The following is a 12,822-nucleotide window of genomic DNA, read 5'->3' as shown; positions in this document are numbered from 1 at the left end:
AGATACAATTTGATGTAGAGCTGTATGTAATTTATCTGACGATAGGGGAAATAAGCAAATTCTGTTGAAGGTATCGAAGAGTACAGGACAGTCTTGGCCACCCTCCGGTAGTCTATGGGAGTGAAGGATAAGATTATTGTAGAGATGATTTAAGAGCAGATTTGAATATATCTAATCAAGATGCCGAAGATAAGAGGGCAATTCATTACAAAGAGGAACCCGTCACTGAAAAGATAAATTTTGATGTAGAGCTGTATGTAATTAATCTGGTGATAGGGGAAACAAGCAAATTCTATTGAAGATATTGAAGGGTACAGGACAGTAAATGTAGAATCAATAGCTGATCAAGGTAAGATGAAGATCGCGTTTGTCAAGTTTTGAACATTAATAGCAAGATCTTATAGGGAACCAATTAGCTAATTTCAAGAGAAGGGGTCACATGGTCAAATTTTTTTTACCCTGCAGTTGACTTTATTGTAGAGTTTCAAATTAATTGAATTGTTTTGTTTATACCATGTACAAATTTTTCCTGATGTGGCACACCCAACTCAGACATGCAGGAAAGCTTATTTGGCTTTAAAACTCCAAGTTCTTGCTTTGGGTGTGACATTATTCTTAAAATTTCAATATATAAGAGAAAATCAAAAAGTAAAGGCAAAATAGATTTTATAGCTTTAATAGAAGTAACTGTGACCAATTGAACTTCTTGTACAATACCTCTGGAGTCTACACCATAGGATTGTTTATCTCTTCCAGCCTCAAACTGTAGGGAACTCAAATTCTAGCCCCTCCTCCTGTGGTCATCTCCTGTTACTCACCCCTGGATGTCCAGTTTCATTTCCTACAGCCTTGCTGTAGGGTCTACTCTTTTCTGGTCATGATTTTTATTTTCTTAAGATTCTAGTAAATTAACTTCTTACTTGCCCTAGTGCTGTGGATTCACCTTGCGGTGACATTCTTCGGCAGGAGATCGCAGACTTTTGTATCTAAATTGTCTGCTTCTGGGGGTTACCTGCTGCTGCAGTAAGCCTACCGGATAGCCTGATGTCAGATCGGCACTCTGGGATTGGGAGCTGGCTCACCCCGGGTTCGTCCGCTAAGGGATAAAGCGTAGGCTGTGCGGTTCCGTGGAGGCGCGCCTGGGATTGGGACTGGATTGCATACCATCCATGAATTATCCTGGAGGTCCAGGTAGTCACTGACTGGGTTGACCGGGCAGGTGAGGCAGTCAGAAGGCTTGAAATCCAGTTTTTCCAGCTTCCTGAGGTAATAGATCTCCATGCTTGCTTGTTAGCTTGCCTGCCATTTCTGTTCATTGCAGCACAGCCACAGCTTGTTTGTATTGGCGATTTTGGGGTGTCTTCAAAAGTGGTCTTGGGGGTGTTTTCCCTGTATGACCTACCCCTCCCCACCTGTGAAAACACAAAATTGCCATTTTCCCGGGTTCCCTGTGTTTTTCCCAGGCTGTTTTATTGCAAAATCGGCACCCGCAGCAGCCATCTCGGATTTTCTTTAAACTTTTCAAAAGTATATTTTTTGCACTAAGGAGCTTCGTTTTCACTCCAAATTTTTCAGATGACCTCCCCAGGACATATTGGCATGAATTCATGCCTCGTTTGCAGCGAATAGCTATTGGTTTCACAGCCAGTTTCCACGCACGCCGCAGCACACGAAGGGGGCGAGGTATGAGCGGATTCCGCTCTTCCCTCCTTTGAAGACCCCCTTCACTGCTATTGCTACCGGAGATGCAAAGGGGGCGTCTGGTGACCCAGTAAAGGGTAAAACTGACACTTCAGTGATACGAAAGTGCAGTATTGGGGACAAATCCCATATGTCAGCTAAGCATTCTAGTTTAGATGCATTCAGAGCGGCTCTAACCGCTGGGGAATTGTATTTCCCCCAAAATTGGTTAAGATGATGTATCGGGCATGTTTTGTTTTAAAAAGACCATGCTTGTTTCTTCAACTCTGGATCCTGCGCAACAGATGGGATCTTCCCAGCCACTGGATTCCAGCATGTTTCTATGTTCTCTCTCAAGGAACCTGGAGAGCTGGCGGGAGGTTCCTGCCATCATTTCTGCTCCAGCTTTCTATACCTTTGCTGTTGCAGGTTTTTTTCAGCAGCATCCACTGATGTAGCTGATCTCGTGGATTTTCGTAATACTGCTGAGAGTGGGTCTCGTGATCTTGGGGGTGACCCGGCCATGCGCAAGCTGTTTCGGTCTAGCCGCCTGAAGGATATTATTCCTGAGTCCCTGAAAGAGTTGAACTTGAATTCGGATCAACAGAACAAGCGGATTGTTCCTTACTGAGGGATCAGCGCCCGCTTTCTTTCTGGACCCTCAGAATTTGATTAGGATCCTTTTTGGAGTCTGGGAGTCCCCGGAGGGTCCCCCTCAAGTGCATTAGGGCCATGGCGAGGTTATATCCCATGGCACCGGAGTTAACCAAACGCTTGACTCTACCGCAAGTAGTTTTGGTTGTGGCGCAGGTCACTTAGTGCGCTTCTTTTCCCTCTTATGGAGAGGTGGTTCTGAAGGATGTTCGGGACAGGTGAGTTGATTTCTTTCTAAGTGCATTTTTCACTTCCACAGTAGCTGGGGTGAGAGCTACAATGGCCATCTCTTTTGTCGCCTGTGCATGTTTCTCCGAACTCCGCCATGCTCCTGTAGATGTATCCCACAGAACCTAGCATTTCTGGTTCAGGGGTGAATTCCTTGGTTGGACATCCTATATCATGTTGAAGGTCCTTACCAAGCTAGGAGCTTATTTAGTGTCAGCCAGACAAAGGCTTTGGCTTCGTCAGTGGTCTGGAGATCCTTCTTCCAATGCCACACTGAGCAGGTTTCCATTCAAAGGTCTACTTTTGTTTGGCCAGGGTCTGGAAGACCTCATGGCCAGTGTACTAGTCTTTAAGCCTAAGGTACTTCCGGGTTCTAAGCCTCACCCAGCCCAGGGCTCGGGATGGCTGAATTTAGTCCCTACTGGCACCCTCACCAGTTCACCAGGCCCCTGGCTTTGGACCAGAGATTAGGAGCCTCTTCCAGACCTCGGTTTGGAAGTCCGACCCGACAACAATCTTCGAACACACGTCCACCTGCTCCTCTAGAACACAGTTCTGATGCCAGGTCTCTGGCGCTTCTCCCTCGGGTTGGGGGTGACTTGCGGCCTTCCTGGCAGAGTGGCAGAGAATGACTTCAGACCAGTGGGTCCTAGAAGTCCTTAGAATAGAGCTCAGATTTGAGTTTTACCAACCCCCAACAGATTTCTTACTGGCCTTGCCCACAGGCAACCAGAGAGAGCCTAGCGCATGCGGGCCACTGTTCGCAGGCTGCTAGTTCTGGCAGTATTAGAGCCCATCCCAGAGGATGACTTGAGCTTTGGGATTTACCCGATATACTTCATCGTTCCAAAGAAAGGATCAGAAGATTGGAGACTACCTTCATCCAAAGGCAGTAAATGCACTCCTGCGAGTTCCGCGTTTCTGGATGGAAACGGTGCGCTAGGTCATAGTGGCAGTAATGCCTGGGGAATTCTTGGCTTCACTGAATCTCACAAAAGTATACCTCCTGTTCCCATTTTTCGGGAGCGCAGGAGGTACTGAGAAGGCCCTTCCAGTTTGTGGCATTGCCTTTCGGTCTGGCCTCCGCACCCAGACCTTTCATCTGGATAAGGGTGGTAGTGCCTGCACGCCTTCACTCGCAGGGTATCCTCTTCCATCCATTCCTGGACGACTAGCTGACCAGAGCCCTCTCGCTGACAGAGGTCCACAGGACAGTTTATCATGTGGTGCAGCTGTTGGAGCGTTTTGGCTGGGTGATCAACCTGAAGAAGAGACACCTCGAGCTGACGCAGGAATTGGAGTCCAGTTTCACTCGGACAGGAACCAGGTGTTGCTGCCGGATCCCAGGAAGTGCAAGATATGGAGTTCCATTCAGACCATGTTAGCGGTTCCGGCTTCTACAGCCTGATAATGTTTGTAAGTACTGGGTCTCATGGTGGCATCCATAGATGTGATCCAGTGGGCCAGAGCAAGGCTTTGATCTCTTCAGCAATCTCTATTGTCTCTGTGGAATCCCCAGTGGGATTCTCTGAGTATGCCGCCTCCTTGGGCGGCGGCAACCCGCAGCAGCATGCGATGGTGGTTGAGTCCGGTAACCCTGGACTGTGGCCCCCTCTAAAGGTCTTGCTTTTGGTGACAACGGATGCGAGTATTTCTGGCTGGGGGGAGGTTGCAAGTCTGCCCTGGCGCTGGGGTTGATGGACTGCCTTGGAGAGCATTTGGTCGATGGAACTTCAGGTGTTCTGACTGGCTCTGTGATGCTTGTACAGGTGCCTCCGTCGTTCAGCTGTCCGAGTGTTCTCAGACATTGCAACGACAGTATCCTATATCAGCAGACAGGGGGGACACAAAAAGTCTTCTACTGAGCCTAGAAGCTCAGATGCTCTTTTCCTGGGCAGAAAAGCATCTGGTAGTCTTGTCCCCCGCTTATGTGGCGGGCATAGACTCATATGGCAGGCAGACTTTCTGAGTCGGCAGACTCAACCCGGGAGAATGGTCCAGGTCCAGGCGTGTGTGAGTCCTTAGTTCGACAGTGGGACCATCCAACTTCGATCTAATGGTGCCCTCCGGGTACCGGAAGGCAGATGGATTCTTCAGCCGTCACAGAGGTCGGTAGTGAAGGGTTGGATGCCCTGGTAAAGCATTGGCCTCCGAGGGAGCTTCTCTATGCCTTCCCTGTGGCCCATGATAGGGCGCATGCTGCGCCAGGTGGCTTCTCTCATGGGCCGGGTGTTCCTAGTCACCCCGGCGTATCCCAGGAGCTCGTGGTACGCAGACCTAGTGTGGTTGAGCACAGAGAAGGTTTGCAGCTTCCCTGTCTCCCGCGGCTGCTCACGCAGGGCCCCTTAGCGCTCCCAAGTTCCGGACCGCTTTGGTCTTACAGCTTGGCTCTTGAGCACACGGCACTGACAGCTAAGGGCTATTCATCTGCGGTCATCGCTATGCTCCTCCAGAGCAGGGGTCCATGGTAGAAAAGGAAAAAAACAAATGTCACAAAAAATTGCAATGGAAAAAATTTAGTAGAAAAAACCGGACTGTATGTATCGTCGAGCGTCACAAAAGTAAGATTTCACGATATTTTGTGACGCTCGACGATACATACAGTCCGTTTTTTTCTACAGAATTTTTTCCATTGCAATTTTTTGTGACATTTGTTTTTTTCCTTTTCTACCATGGACCCCTGATGAAGGTTGTCCAAAACACGGACCGTGTTGGGTCCCCTGTTTAGTAAAGAGGTTTTAATATATATTTTTTTGTTTGTCACAATAAATTTTGCCTACGTTGTTGTACACATCTGCAGTTCTGTTTGTTTGTTCCTGGTTGGTTTTCTCACTGCAGATAGAGTTGGACCTCCCTTTTTTGGTTGTTGCTCATGTTTATATTTAAATACATCGATAACCCCACCCATACTAATCTACTTATTTCATTGTGCTGCTTTTTCAAATAAATAATCAAAATTAATTAGAAAATATATTGTTTGTGCTGAAACTACCTCAAAGATGAGACTTTAAGGAAAAAACTTTAGATTGCTCAATAAAACAGATGCCTTTCAATTTTAAGGTTTAAACTATTAGTTTCTTCAGTTTTTAACTTATATATCCATTCTTGTTCTCTTTTCAACAACACAAGTTTTCTATTGCCTTCTCTAGTATTAGTTGGCATGTGGTCAATAACCCAACACTTCAAAGTTGAAAATTGATGGTCATTTTGTATGCAGTGTTGTACTAGTGGTTCATCAATTTTCTGGCAAGAGATACTATTTCTGTGCTCACCAAATTGCACTCGAAAGGGTCTCGTTGTTTGTCCTATACAGTGGTACCTTAGTTTGCGAGCATAATTCATTCCAGAAGCATGCTCGTAATCCAAAGTGCTGGTATATCAAAGCGAGTTTCCCCATAGCAATTAATAGAAACTCGGATGATTCGTTCCACATTGCAAAAACAAGCCTATGTCTTCTTGTGGTCTAATACTTCTTCCTCTTTTCCCCTCCTTTCTCCAACCCAGCATATGTACTCCCCTCTCTTTCCATCCCCACAGACCATATTTCACTTTTCTCGCACTCCCGCTCTCACCTCAAGGCCTGTTGCTCCGTACAGGCACTCTCTTAGCCCCCAGCTGCTCCGAGAGTGTTAAAATTCCAGCATCACCTCACAGTGCCCATTATTGCTCCAGGTTCTGGTCTCACTTAACGGGCCCATCTCGTTCTGGTTTCCCGCTACTACTATCGCTGATCTCTCACCTCAAGGCCCCGTTCCACTCTGATTGCCTTTCACTGGGCATTGGCAGCTCCACACAGGACGAGAGAGGCGATAGTAGCGGGGTGTCAGGGCTGAAGAAAGTGAGGTGGGATGGCGGGGAACAGAGCTGAAGAAAGCGAGGTGGGGGGGCCTCGTGTTCCAGAGCCGGAATGCAGCATTCCCTCGGTCAAGCACCACCCCCCTTTTGCTACTACTTCCTGCATAAGCTCCTCCTTGCCTCTAAGAAGTAACAGAAGGAACCGAGACGCCTCCTTTCCGGCCTGCCCTCCGCCAATCAGGGCTAGAGGGCGGACCTTTGCACAACTCTCCCAGCACAGGGACATCCAGGCAGCAATGTCAGGAGTAAATTGCAAGACGGTGGTGCCGGTGTGGGTTGGTGTGTGCTGTTTGCTGGCTGGAGGTAAGGGTTTGGGGCTGGGTCATGGAGGGATGTGCTCGTTGATCAAGTCAACACTCGTTTTGCAAGTTAGTTTGCTCGAGTGTTTTGCTCGTCTTGCAAAACACTCGCAAAACGCATTACATGCAAACCGAGGTTTGACTGTATATGCTTTTTCACACGGACATTTAATGAGATATACCACATATGACGTATCACATGAGGTATCATACTTCAATCTAAACTTCTTTTGAGTTTGTGGATCAAAAAAACTCTCAACTTGTTCTTCTGTGGAGCTATAGGTTTTATACTTCCCACATTTTAAATGACTACCATGTACATCAGTTCTTGTGTAAACTTGCGTTGTCAGTTGGACATAAAATTTCGGCTTCTCGTATACGTTATCCTTAGATGTTTTTCTGTAAACATAGGCATTAACTGCATTACTGACCATTTATCATGCAAAATCTTCGCAATTCTTCCAATCCCATTTCCAAATCTCAGAACACAAGTTAGGTTTCATTCTCCTTTTGTTCTTTCCACATTCCCAATCAGTAGATCTCTATTTATACATTTTGCTCTAGTATATGCATCTCTTAACCACTGTGTGTGATATCCCCTATTCAACAATTTGGCTTTCAATTCTTTAGCTTGCTTCCTATAAGCTTCTATAGTGGAACAATTCCGCCTATATTTCAGGAATTGTGAGAATGGAAGGCTCTTTTTTAACATCTTTGAATGACAGCTTTCGAAATGTAGCAAAGTGTTACGGTTGTTGCTTTATGATACACCCGAGTTTCAACCCTATCCTCATGTTTTTCAATTTTCAAATCCAGTAAAGCTATCTTCTGATGAATTATTAAAAAAAGGATGGATAACAAGACTAAGAATGTTATAATGCCCCTGTATCGCTCCATGGTGTGACCTCAACTACAGTATTACATTCAGTTCTGGTCTCCTTATCTCAAGAAAGATATAGCAGCACTAGGAAAGGTTCAAAGAAGAGCGACCAAGATAATAAAGGGGATGGAACTCCTCTCATATGCGGAAAGACTAAAAAGTTTAGTGCTCTTCAGCTTGGAAAAGAGACGACTGAGGGGGACATATGATTGAAATCTATAAAATCCTGAGTGGAATAGAACAGGTACAAGTGGATCGATTTTTCACTCTGTCAAAAATTACAAAGACTAGGGGACACTCATAAGAACATAACATAAGAACATAAGCAATGCCTCTGCTGGGTCAGACCTGAGGTCCATCGCACCCAGCAGCCCGCTCACGCGGCGGCCCAACAGGTCCAGGACCTGTGCAGTAATCCTCTATCTATACCCTTCTATCCCCTTTTCCAGCAGGAAATTGTCCAATCCTTTCTTAAACCCCAGTACCGTACTCTGCCCTATTACGTCCTCTGTAAGCGCATTCCAGGTGTCCACCACACGTTGGGTAAAGAAGAACTTCCTAGCATTTGTTTTGAAACTGTCCCCTTTCAACTTTTCCGAATGCCTTCTTGTTCTTTTATTTTTTGAAAGTTTGAAGGATCTGTCCCTCTCTACTCTTTCTATGCCCTTCAAGATCTTGTAGGTCTCTATCATATCCCATCTAAGTCTCCTCTTCTCCAGGGAAAAGAGACCCAGTTTCTCCAATCTCTTCAGTGTATGAAAGGTTTTCCATCCCTTTTATCAGACGTGTCGCTTTCCTCTGAACCCTCTCGAGTAATGCCATATCCTTCTTAAGGTACGGCGACCAATATTGGACGCAGTACTCCAGATGCGGACGCACCATTGCCCTATACAACGGCAGAATAACTTCTTTCGTTCTGGTAGTAATACCCTTCTTGATTATACCTAGCATTCTGTTCGCTCTTTTAGCGGCTGCTGCGTACTGTGCCGTCGGCTTCATTGTCATGTCCACCATTGCCCCCAAGTCCCTTTCTTGGGTACTCTCATTCAATAACATCCCTCCCATCGTATAGTTGTACCTCAGGTTTCTGCTTTCCACATGCAATACTTTACATTTTTCAACAACGTTGAACTTCATCTGCCATCTCGTCGCCCATTCCCCTAGTTTGTTCAAGTCCCTTTGCAATTCTTCGCAGTCCTCCTTAGTCCGAGCTCCACAAAATAGTTTGGTGTCGTCTACAAATTTTATTATCTCACACTTCGTCCCTGTTTCTAGATCATTTATGAATATATTAAATAGCAGCGGCCCAAGCACCGAGCCCTGCGGAACTCCACTTGTGACCCTCCTCCAGTCCGAGTAGTGGCTTTTCACCCCTACCCTCTGTTTCCTACCCGCCAAGGTAGGAAGTTACAGGGAAATACTTTTAAAACCAATAGGAGGAAATATGTTTTTTCATTCGGAGAATAGTTATGCTCTGGAACGAATTGCCAGAAGTTGTGGTAAGAGTGGATAGCATAGCTGTTTTAAGAAAGGTTTGGACAATTTCCTGGAAGAAAAGTCCATAGTCTGTTGAGAAAAACGTGGGGGAATCCATTGCTTGCCCTGGAATGTTGGAATGTTACTACTCCTTGGATTTTGGCCAGGTACTAAGGACCTGGATTGGCCACTGTGAGAACGGGCTACTGGGCTTGATGGACCATTGGTCTGACCCAGTAAGGCTGTTCTTATGAACCCGAACTATAGCCATGTGATGTTGGGTTCTGTGTTAGGAGTCACCGCCCAAAAAAAGGATCTAGATGTCATTGTTGAGGATACGTTGAAACCCTCAGCTCAATGTGCAGCAGCTGCTAAGAAAGCAAATAGAATATTGGTACTTATTAGGAAAGGAATGGAAAACAGAAGGAAATGTGATAATGCCCTTGTATTGCTATATGGTTTGGCTGCATCTCAAATGCTGTGTGCATTTCTGATCGCTGTATCTCAAGAAAGATATAGCGGAATTAGAAAAGGCACAGAGAAGGGAAACAAAAAATGATAAAAGGGATGGGACAATTACCCTGTGAGTAGAGGCTAAAATGGCTAGGGCTCTTCAGCTTGGAGAAGACGGCTCAGGGGTGATATGAGAGAGGTCTATAAAATAATGAGTTGAGTGGAAAGGATAGATGTGAATCGCTTGTTCACTCTTTCCAAAAATACTAGGTCTAGAGGACATGTGATGAAGCTACTGGATGCGATCGGAAAGCAAGTGGTCTATAAATTGTCTGGCACTGAGAGCCATTTGCTTGATTTTGAAAGCATTAGAGTATTTCCTGGTAGGAAAGACGGTCAGAGTGTTCTCCAACAATGCTACCACAATAGCTTATGTGAAGAGACGGGGAGGTCCCAGAAGCGCCCCATTCCGCCTGGAGGCACAGATGATCAAGTTGACGGAAGTTCACAGTCACACTCATCAGCTCACATGGCAGGAGTAGAGAATGTCCAGGCCTATTTTCTAAGTAGGCAGACTCTGGATCTAGGGGAGTAGTCCTTATCCCAGAGAGTGATCAAATTCATTGTGCAGTGCTGGGTAAGACCAGAGATGGATCTCATGACCTAGGCTAAGAATCAAAGGTGACTCGCTTCTACAGTCGAAGAGCACTGACTCACAGAGAATCTACTCTGTGTTCCCACCATGGGCCATGGTGGGCCAGATCATCTGCAAAACCACCAGGGTCTGATAGCTCCAGAATGGCCTCGCTGGGCTTGGTATGTGGATTTGGTGGGACTGCAAAGAGGCAGGTATCTCAAGCTACCAGTTCATCTGGGGTTTCTCAATCTGTGCCCAGTTCCCATGGGGTGAATCCAGTGCTCTTTGGTCTTATGGCATGGCTCTTGAGCACTGGGCCCTAACTCATGAGAGTTACTCTGAGGTAGTCGTCGTGACTCTACTTAGAGCAAAGAAACCTTCAACGTTTATAGTTTAAGACCTGGAAGGCTTTCCAGCTATGGTGCACCAAGGAACAGATAGAGCCTTTTCAGGCACCAATTTCTGTGATCCCGGCTTTTCTGCAAGTCGGACTAGAGAAAGGCCTAGTGTTTGCTTCTCTCTTGGACTTGGGGAAGTAAGCAGTTGCTGGTGTCCCATCCAGACGTCATTCAGTTCTTAAAGGGGGGCACTAAGATTGCATTCTCTGTTGTGCCAAGTTTTTCTGTTGTGGGACCTTAATATCGTTTTGAGGGGGCCTCACTCAGTCCCCGTATGAGCCTCTGCAATACGCATCTCTTTTGGACCTTAAGGTCAAGACAGTGTTTCTGATGGCCATAGTCTTAGCGAGGCAAATCTTGGAATTATAGGCTCTCATCTTCAGAGAGCCTTTTCTCGGGTTTACAGAGGCTGGTGTTTCTCTGCAAATGGTACCTTCCTTTGTACTGAAGGTGGTGTCAGACTTTCACATCAACCAAGAGATTAATTGCCTGCTTTTCATTCTATGGGTTTGGTTAAATAGGACAGGATTTTGCAGAGGCTGGATTTGCAAAGAGTTTTACTGCATTACCTGGAAAGGACCAATGATTCCCATCTCTGTGACCATCTGTTTCTACTGACATCCAATCAAAGCGAGGTAGACCAGCTTCCAAGGCTTTGATTGCCAGATAGATTTGCATAGCAATTTCTTCTTCCTATATTGCCTACAGCAAACCGCCACCTATCTATCACAGCACATTCGACTAGAAGTGTTGCTGCCTCCTAGATGGAGACCTGGGTTATTCCACCTGATGAAATATGTAGAGCAGCTATCTGGTCTAGTCTCCATACCTTTACTAAATTCTACAAAGTGAATGTGGCATCTCGAGAGGCTGCTGCATTTGAGTTCTTGGTGCTGCAGGCAGGCTCATCTGTCTTAGACATATGGCACTGCTTTGGGATGACAGCTTCAGTACAGAATCCTATGTCTTTGTAACAGAATTGAAGATTAGGTTCTTACCTTGGTAATCTTTCTGTATAAAACATAGGATTCTGTATGGCCCACCCTGTGCAGACTTACAATTCTCCTGTTTGCTACCTCTGTCATTGCTAGGGTCCTTCAAAGGATTCTTCTGTCATTTAGAAGAGCATGTAAAATAAGAAAAAGTAAGAGCAATGCTATTTTTGTTTGAACCTTGGGGTTTCTTATGTGATTGTGCTTGTGGCACACAGCAGGTTGGTTACTGGATGCTCCCAATTTATGAGTTCATGTTAATTATTCTTTTTTTCAAGAGTTACAGAGCAGAATAGAAATGTATGCTGTATCCAGGGAAGTTCACCGTGCCCCTCCTTTTCTTCTGTTTCAGTAGAGTTCGATTACTTTGGTACTAACTGAAGAGGGAGCTATTCTTCACTGCTAAAGGAGAGGAGTTGAAAGATGAGTGACATACTTCTGTAAAGTTCACGACTAAAGGAGGACAGTAGCTTCAATACAGAATCCTATGTCTTATAACAGAAAGAAGATTACCAAGGTAAGAAACTAATCTTCTATTCAAGTCCTCGGTTCTTAGAGGGAGTATTGTTCATATGTTGTCTTACCGGATTGATCAGACAGGAAAATCTAATCTAGAATATCCTCAGATGCACCACCTCTCTTGGCCAGAAGTACTTTATTACCACAGGACTTCATACATTCAAAATTAATTTGGAAGAGGACCAAAGAAGTCCCCTTGATGCATCAGATATACAGTATTTGGTCTGTTGCAGTGTTTTAATTGAAGTACCTATACATAGGCCAGGGTCCACAAACCCTAGGTGCCAGGTCGCCTTGGTGACTGAAAAGTTGGATTTGGAGCCTAGGTTTTGCTGGCACAAGGCAGCGGGCTGCTCAGTTGGCATGGCATAAATAACAGCAATCAGCTCTCCTCATCTTTCTGCTTCATACCTAGCAACAGTGTAAGGAAAGAAGAGCAACTTCATATTAGGCAGCAGTCTTCGTTTCTGCTGCTGGGTGCTGAACGTAAAATTTGAATCATGCAGTTCAAATTTTACTTTCAGTACCAAGCAGCAATAGATGAGGCTGCTGCCTGACATACAACTGTTCTGTCTGTATTGTCTTTGGCAGGCCAGAGAAGAGAAAGGGAGGGCAGCAGTGGGTGTTGTGTTCTGGGATGGGGTGGGGGCAGTTTAGTTACCAGACATCTTGATTTTGAAGCAAAGTTCCCAACTCCAGTGGGGGACAAAGATGCAGATAGGAGCAGAAATTGGGGGGGAATAAATGTGGA

General features: G+C 45.6%; 1 protein-coding gene and 1 long non-coding RNA gene across 4 annotated transcripts in view; both read left to right on the top strand.

Annotated features, from left to right (window-relative positions):
• The window catches only part of TFDP1 (transcription factor Dp-1), a 270,147-nt gene that overhangs the window by 60,196 nt on the left and 197,129 nt on the right, over positions 1–12,822 (top strand). The window lies entirely within an intron of this gene.
• LOC117362408 overlaps positions 11,944–12,822 on the top strand; it is a 29,472-nt gene continuing 28,593 nt past the window's right edge. Inside the window, exon 1 of the long non-coding RNA XR_004539881.1 lies at positions 11,944–12,069. This is a non-coding gene — a long non-coding RNA (uncharacterized LOC117362408). The remainder of the gene's footprint in view (positions 12,070–12,822) is intronic.

This window comes from Geotrypetes seraphini, chromosome 6, assembly GCF_902459505.1.
Source record: "Geotrypetes seraphini chromosome 6, aGeoSer1.1, whole genome shotgun sequence".
In the NCBI taxonomy this organism is placed as follows: Eukaryota; Metazoa; Chordata; class Amphibia; order Gymnophiona; family Dermophiidae; genus Geotrypetes; species Geotrypetes seraphini.
This window is presented reverse-complemented; position numbering and strand designations above follow the sequence as displayed.